Source organism: Lepisosteus platostomus, chromosome 5 (assembly GCF_059453375.1).
Source record: "Lepisosteus platostomus isolate fLepPlt1 chromosome 5, fLepPlt1.hap1, whole genome shotgun sequence".
Classification (NCBI taxonomy): domain Eukaryota; kingdom Metazoa; phylum Chordata; class Actinopteri; order Semionotiformes; family Lepisosteidae; genus Lepisosteus; species Lepisosteus platostomus.
The window spans coordinates 32,925,323-32,934,200 of NC_142615.1; the positions used below are offsets into that span (position 1 = coordinate 32,925,323).

Below are 8,878 nucleotides of genomic sequence, written 5' to 3' on the forward strand. Positions count from 1 at the left end.
GTATTGACAAGGCAATTCAAAAGCACATATTAAATAAGAACACGATCCTTCACGATCCAACATGATCCGTGGTTTGAGCGTTGTTTCGCCCTTTAACGTTCTTCTACAATATTTACAGACAGGGCTTTATCACTGGAGTTGTGTGCATCGGTCCATGAACATCAACTGTACTGCTGTTTTTCTATGCGTAATTTAATCGCAAGCACTTAAAAGATGCAAAAAGATTTCAAAGAAAACATAATTGAAAGACAGTCGAGTAAGGATGTAGAAAAATGCTCTCCCCTGTTGAAGAATCAACCACCGTTGCCCATGTGACTGGATATAAAAATAAATTATTCCCATGAATTTACTTTGTAGTAGAAGAAATGCAAAAGTGGGAAACTGCAGGCATTCTTCGTGAAGGGTGGATTGTGTTCAGTGAACATATGCACATCTTTACGTCAGTTCCACAATTTGCACCCTAGAGAATGTAGCTCAGTGCTAGAGTGCATGCTTCGCATGTATGAGGTCCCGGGTTTGATCCCTGGCATCTCCAGATGTCTTATATTATTGTGCTCACATCGCAATCTTCTGTTGAGTGAGAACTCTTTGCTCATGTTCATAGAGAGACAGGTTTACACAATTAAACTCAAAGTGCTACAGTGTTGCTCTGATGTTTTAAATGTACCTCCAAAGCATTTTGTTCTGTTAACTACCAAATGATTTGAACTAATTTAACGTCATATTCAGAAAATCCAGAGAAGGTCATCAGACTTTTAGTGGCTGTTGAAGAAAACACCTGTTGAATCTCACTAGGGATTTCTTGAGAGATCATTCAGCGAGCGAGTCCTCCCTCTGGACTCCGCACTGAGCTGAAAGCTGTGCGAATTCCTCACTGTGTGTCCTGTACTGTTACAGGTGCTTTCGTGTAGGTGTGGAGCACAGCAACAAGAACACCTTGAACTTTTTCCGTATGTGAAGGAAAAGGCAAAAGAGCATGAAAAGTATTGAGTGTATAAAATATCCATGGTACAACCCGAGAAAAACTGATGGACTAAACAATAACATTTGATGATTAAAGAGATTCAAGAAACACAATCATCCACACACGGGCTTGGATCCTGAACGCTTAAATTAATTGACAAAGCGAAGGATATAACCTGTAAACTCTCTTCATGTCTTATAGTTTATTAAATAAAACAATTTCTTACTTTCTTTATAATTTCTTACTGTTGATGGACGATTTATTGAATTTTAGCAAAATCAGAATTACAGCTTTTTCGGTTAAACTGTTATTCACATACTCTAACATAGATAAACGTTAGTGTCTTCTGATGTGTGAGACACTTTCTCAAAACAATATTTGTTAGTCTCTCTGGAGGCTGCACACGGTGTTTAGAGAAAGAATTTCAAAAAGACAGGCTCCCTTAGCTTAACATCAATGCAGAAAAAAATGTTTTCTCAACAGAAATGCTCTTTGGCACTTTCAGCTTTACATAGGGAGCAACGTCTGCCAAAATCACTTATGAGCCAGTGCACATTGTAGTGTGCCAGCAGCTACATTTAATATTGGCTGTGGTGGTGAGCTGTTTTTGTCTGTGAAAGCAGTTGTCTGTGATACTTCACGCCGAATCATCGGCAGGGGTAAAGCTTATTAAATATTTGCGGATAGCGCTCCATCAGAAATAACTTATCCAAGTACAAAAGAGATCATAGGGTTTACATCAAGCAGTCACAAAAAATACCTCACATGTCAAATTTAAATGGGGAATTGATTTTGCTTCTTGACGTTGTTCTTGTGGTTGTGTTGGTTACAAAGGTGAATGGTCTTCCAGATTCTACTAGAGTATCCACTGGGTTGCCTTTATCCATTATCTTGAAAAGAATCTGTGCTTCAACTAAAAAAAACAAATCATCAGTACTGTCGATTTTTTCTGTGCGTACAGCCATCACTTAAAGCATATAACAATCCGTTCAATCCCCCGCATCTCCAGGTGCTTTATATTACTGTGCTCACATCACAGTCTTCTGTTGAGTGAGAACTCTTTGCTCGTGTTCATAGAGAGACAGGTTTACACAATTAAACTCAGGCACACTCGAAGTGCTACAGTGTTGCTCTGCTGTTTTAAATGTACCTCCAAAGCATTTAGTTTTGTTAACTACCAACTGATTTGAACTAATTTAACGTCATATTCAGAAAATCCAGAGAAGATCATCAAACTTTTCGTGGCTGTTGAAAAAAACACCTTTTGAATCTCACCAGGGATTTCTTGAGAGATCATTCAGCGAGCGAGTCCTCCCTCTGGACTCCAAACATTTTGGGTTAAACTGTTATTCACGTACTCTAAGGAAGAGAAACGTTAGTGTCTTCCAGTGTGTGAGCCCATTTCTCAAAATATAAAAAAAATAAAAATTATATAAATTGAATTGTTCTACTTTTTAGGCTTGCATAGTATTATTAATATTTCAGTTAAATCTTTTCTTCTGTAGTAATATGAGTTGATATTAATATTAGTCCTGATTTATAATTTTTTGTTATGGTTGATCTTAAGTAATTTTGTAATTAGTTTCAGTTTTGTAAATTTGTTTCGCGCAGAGAAGCTACCAAAACTGGTAATGTTCACATAATGTGTAATGCAATAGCAGCATTTTGGGTTGAAAACAAAAAGTATATCTTGGTATGAATCCTAACACTTCATAAGTAGCATTCTTGGATTTCTCGCTTCAGATAAAGTTGTCTATACATCATAGATTTCTACTCAATCAATATCAGCTATGTTATCACTACAGAACGCTAAATATAGATCCTGGCAATACTTTGTGAGATCTTCGTAAGAAAATCCAAAATACTACGGAAGGAATCAAATTTATACGTTTCTTTGGATCGAGAAGATGATCATTATGAGACTCAAAACATGCCTGTCTTTTCTTTTTTTGAGGACACATGGATTATTGAGGTGTAAAGATGGGTTCAAAACTAAAATCACCTTCTATCGCTGCTGTTTCCTTAAATCCTTCAACTGATCATCGATATCGAGGAATAATATTATATAGTTTCTTCAAATCCTTCAACTGATCATCGACATAGAGAAATAATATTATACAAATTGTGGTTTTCTGTTAATTGCCAATTTGACTGTAATTACATCGTCGTTTACAGATGTCTTGCATGTATCACAAGGTATAATAGTTGTCGTGCGTCCTCAGTTAAAATGTTTTAAAAAGTACGACAAAAGTACAACATGCTTAAGAACATTTATGGTTACATCCATATTTAAATGAAGTTAAATGACTTGCTTGCGAAGCACCAAGCAGCCTTGAACGGTTCGCGGAAATCAAATATACAGTACAGATGGATTCAGAGTGTGCTTTCCAACTTTTGTGCAACATTTTCTTTTGACAGGGCAGAGTTGTCTTCACAATCTGGGTTGATGAAAAAGGTGTGACATCAGTGTTAAACAGCTTTCCTTCTTGGGGAACAACGGTTGTGTTCCATATTTCTAACTATCTTGGTTTCAAGATCGCAATTTAGTGTGAAACATAAAAGCCAGCTGGATAAGCTTGATTAATTCCCCTCACGGGATCAATAAAGTATCTATCTATAAATCTCTTACACGTCATTTACAATGGCCTTTCAACTAATAGCCCGTGCAGGGATCAAACCCCAGCTGTTGGTACGAGTTGCATAAGACCCTGTAACGCGCAGATAAGAAACTAACCTCTGCTTCTTCATTATATACACAGTGAGCTATATTTGCGAGCCTACTGCCCCCTGCGGGCTCTGTATTTGATTGCGGTACAAGACCGGCCGTGGAGATAAAGTGAGACGGGTGTGTACTTTAAAAGGCTCATAGCGTCCCTGGGAGGGCTCAAACCACCACCCTTTTTCTTAACAACCGAGCCACAAAGACTCATGTACAGCTTAACACTCCTTGGTCTCAGTGAAAGTGATACAAATTTCAGGAGATTAATTTGTTTTTAAAGGAAAATCACCAACAGTGGCCGAGATCTACTGGAGTTTTTCATTCTATACTGCGATTTCTGTAGGGTACCCTGTGAAAATACAAGTTTTGACGAGAAGGGATGGACATATAAGGTCAGAAGGCTTGGGGAATTGAACTTTAAGGTGAAGACTGCGGGTTAAGCAGCAGAACCTGATCAGTATCAGTTGACTCCGATATACTTTGAAAATGAACTTGGAGATTTAGAGTCAGAGGTGCTACCGTTGCACCATGGGGTACTTAATTTAAAAAAAAAATAGAAAAACAGTCAGTGTTCCTGGATCTGTTATTGAGAATAACACCTGCACAAGAACTGCGCAGGAAGAATAAAATGTGGTCTGGGATGAAGAGACTCTCTTCGGAAGAGCGGCGCTCTTCACAGGATATTTTTTTTTGTGAAGTTGATTTGTCTCCTTTGGGGAATTCAAAGGTGCTGACAGCTGTGACCTCATGGTGCAAAGATAGCATGTCTGACTCCAGATCAGACAGCTGCATGTTCAAATCACGTCGAGGTCTCTTTTAGTTTTTCAGGTTCTGCTCGTCCTGAACACGGAATTCAAACCATGTAGTTGAATTCTATCTGTACACCACATAGATAATCTAAACAAAATAGAGCCCTACTGGACATACAGTTAGGATCTCACACAGCGAATACCCTTGAACACAAGAGAGAAGGCACAGTTCATATCTGCAAAACATCACATCCGTCTTTAGAGACAGCTACATCAGAGAATGGAATCCCGGAAGTTTCAAATAACTTCTTTTAATACAGGTTCAAGCAAACCTGAAAGTTAGGGAGTTTCCGGACACTTTTGTTTTATTAAAAAGTGTCTGAAGCCTGAAAATGTAATTTGAAATAAAAAAACGCTATTGGACATTAGCAGGTACTTTTTGTAACGATTTGCTATTTCATGCTGGAAAACAAAGGAAACAGACCCAATGTTTGCTTTCAGGTGGGGTTCATTACATAATAGACATCTATTACTGAGGAGCTTGAATAAAATTTACACGAGGCAGGTAGAAGTCGAACCTACAATCTTATGATCCAAAATCAGATGCGTTATTTATTAAACTGCTGGTATTTCACATAACCGGAATTCCCCCATAATGTACTCAGTGTCGCTACTAGTAATATACCGCCCCGTCTAAAATTTCAAAGTGAGAAACATGTGTTTTCTGATTTTTTATGAGTTTTAAAATATTATCTCTTTAAATCAGACAAAGGGTTTATGTTTCGCACTGAAATTCCGATTGATTGAGAATTCAAAGAAAGACTGTTTTCTTCCACAACACCGTATAATTATTACATCCACCAGACTCTCCAACTTCTCCAGACCTTGGCGGGTGAGCATTTACTCCGATAAATTAGGTCACGTATCATGTTAAATCACCTCTTATCAACACAACATTTCCTGGTGCACGTTTTCTCTATGAAAGAAAAGGCATTTTTCCCTTGCACGATTTCTCATTTTTTTTTTTTATCAAAGCGTACAGAAATAAAAAAGAAGAAGAAATAGTGTTGCAAAAGAACTCTGTCGCCCTTGGGAGATGCCAAACGCATTGGACATGAAAAATGCCGGATAAAAGCCAGTTCTCTTCGTTTCTCAGTGTCTGGGCTGCTACTGTATGTAAAAGAGGCAATTTGCTCTGAGAGCAGGTTCAGCGCTTTCTGAACGCAGATGTCTCAGAGCGGTGTGTCCAAGTGGCTGTAAAAGGTGATGGAAGTCCTGTCACCGTAGCTTAGTTGGTTAAAGTGCCTCTTAATTGAACAAAAGCACCGGTTCAACTCCCAGCCGTGTATTTCTTCCTATCTTGTAGTACAGAACGTACCATTTTGGGCACTCACAAAGGGCTTGATTTCGTTAAATGCATGTGTTCATTTCCTTTCTGGAAAACTTGTTTTTGATGAAATTCACACAGCTTGCGAAACATGAAATTCAGTTCTTGGTTATCAGTGCAGAAGAAATATTGCCGGCTGGCAAAATAAACGGTAAGAGATTTTTTTTTTTGATTCGAGAAAAGACTCCGCTCATCAGTCTCTGTGGCGCAATCGGTTAGCGCGTTCGGCTATTAACTGAGAAGTTGGTGGTTCAAGTCCACCCAGGGGCGGGTTTCTTTTGCGATGTAAACATTGTTTTCGCATAGGTCGATTGGATTTCTCAGCTAAACCATAGCCATTTTAATATTTGTAGGAAATGCGACTGTTCAACACGTGTCAAAAATGTCCAATAATGCCCAACATCGCAACTCCCCAGAAAACCATATTCACCCAAGAAAAATAATCGTCGAATCGTCATTTATACTCACGTCACATCCTCTGCTGAAATATTTTAAAAATACAATGCAGATTTGTTTGAGAACTTGACAAGGATTGTTTTGTTAGCACTGTGCAGTTGGATTTTGATATTTTGACATATTTACCTTAATTTTAAACTGTAAATACTGTACAATTTATTGTAATTGTGTTGTAATATTAAAATATGTTAGCTGAGGATGCAAAAGGGTGAAAGGGAAAGGTCAGAGGGTACAGTAACAACAACGTTTGGACTGGTGGAGGTGGTAGGGGTGTTGATGGTTTTTCTCTGTAGAGGATGATTGAGTTGTTTATCCTTCTCTGAAGTGAGAAACTGGAAGAGTTGGGAGTTGAGAGATCTGATGAGGTTAGTTATAAAAGGAAGTTGATGTGGAGCTGTTAGCTGTAAGAATTCCTTAATGTCTTTGATGTTGTCATCAAAGATAAACTGCAGTCAGCAAAGATAAAAAGAAATGTATCTTTGCATACTGCCCTGTCTTTCTAACACCTGAAGAAGGCTCCACGGCCAACACGTTGTGTTTCCTTTCTTCTCTTTTCAGCATGGAATAACCCTTTACTTGTTCCTTTGCAGCCTACGCATGCTGATGCAGCTACTCACCTGATATTTAACATTCCTATAATCACAACTATAAATGTCCACTGTGGGCATTTTTTCCATGATTATTTATTCTGTCATTGAAGCATATTTTATGTCATACCGAAGTGTCATAATCACTGACATTTTTTTTTCATTTAGAAAGTAAGAAAATGATAAATCACTATGAATTGCATTTAGCCTGTTCTGATCTGATTCTATTTACTTTAACATGCCATGTTCACAATGTCACAACTCAGAAATGTAACAGTGAAGTGTTGTAATTACCAATGTACATAGTGTCGGAACATTGAGATGTTTTGGTAATGAGGAAGGAGGGACATGCCATGTTCACAGGGTCATATTTAAAAAAAATGGCACAGTAAAATTTCCTAGAGTTCAGGATTTTGATAGTCTGTTCCATTGTCTCTCACACCTCAGTGTCAGAATTTTTAGATGTTTTTATAACCAGGGGGTAGGTTTATAGCAAGAAGCAGAAAGTGCAATCACCCGTTGCTCATCCTCGGTTAACCATATATTCTCATGCCATGTTCTAAATGTCCCATTTATATTTAAAAGTTCTTGTAAAATGCAAGATTTTAAGACTTTTTATGATCAGAAGGCAAGGTCGTGGTAAATATGCAGAAAGTGCCTGTGAATTTATGTTTTGCCTTTGTCTTATTTACTTATTGTGTTTGTGTTATTGTGAGTTTTGAAAATTGGTTTACAATTTTCTGAAATGTGTTTCACACAAAAATGTTATTTGGATAGTCACTACTTACATATTCCCATTTACTGAGGATAAATATAGTAATCCATCCCGATTAGTACTTTAAAAATTACTGTAAAGAGCCATCTACAGGCGAAAGGCGGCATAACATCACAGCAGCAGCATTTAAGGCAGAAGAAGAAGCTGGCGAATAAGAAGCCAGCTTCAGCCTCGTTAATGCAATACCATTGGGTGAAGTGGAAAAATATTTCTTGCTCTGAATCCTAACATTTTTATAGGAGGTGTTCTAGTACTTCTTGCCTCAGATAAAATTGCCAATACACTTAATTTCTACTCCATCAATATCAGCAGCGTTATCGGTACTGAGTCCTAAATGTACGTCCTGTCATCATATAAAATGTCAAAAGTTTCGACTGCATTCAACTGATCAAATTTCTCTTCGATGACAGTTATAATTTTATCCAAAATACATCCGAAACAAATTTGCACTGTTTTTTTTATCCAGAAGAGCATCATCATGAGACTCAAAACATACCTGTTTTTTCTTCTTTCCAGGAGGAAGGATTGTTCAGATGCAAACATTGGTCCAAAATCAATGTACTCTCCTATCGCTGTTGCTTCTTTAAATCCTTCATTTGAATGTCGATATTGAGGGATGATATCGTACAAATTGTGGTTTTCTTTTAAAGCAAATTATATTAAAATATGAGCCTCTGTTATGGTTGTCTTGGAAGTTTCGGAAGGTATAATAGACCCCCTTGAGCCCTCAGCTAAAATATGATAAAATACAACAAAATGTATTTACATTGAACAGCATTTATGGTTACATGTATATTACAATTAAGATAAATATACAAAAGTATTAAAATACAAATGTACAGTCCTAACATAATCATGCTGTCCAACTGTCTTTTTTGCTTGTCAAGTTCTCCAACAAATCTGTGTCTTAATTTTAAATATTCTAACTAAGGATGCATCGAGAACATAAATTAATTCGTCTGCTAGCCGTTCGAAGATCAAAGTCCTTGGCTGAATATGATGTCCTTGAATGTTGGTTATTATTGGCCATTCCCAGTGATATTGACTTACATACTTAATTGTTTAACAAAAACATTCACATTTCTTGCAAATATCAAGTGGGTTAAGGTTTTGCTAAGAAATCTGAATAAGTAGAGATGAGGTTTACATTGCAATAATGAGAAGTGCATTTCTGGGTGGGCTCAAACCACTAACCTTTCAATTAACAGAGACTCACGTGTGTCCCATTTCTCCATTTGCAA

The 8,878-nt window shown here is 37.4% G+C and overlaps 1 non-coding gene across 1 annotated transcript; it reads left to right on the top strand.

Annotated features, from left to right (window-relative positions):
- The first annotated feature begins 6,015 nt into the window (after positions 1 to 6,015).
- On the top strand, positions 6,016 to 6,089 carry trnan-auu (transfer RNA asparagine (anticodon AUU)). Its single transcript has one exon. It is a non-coding gene; the product is annotated as a tRNA-Asn (tRNA).
- Positions 6,090 to 8,878: the final 2,789 nt, after the last annotated feature.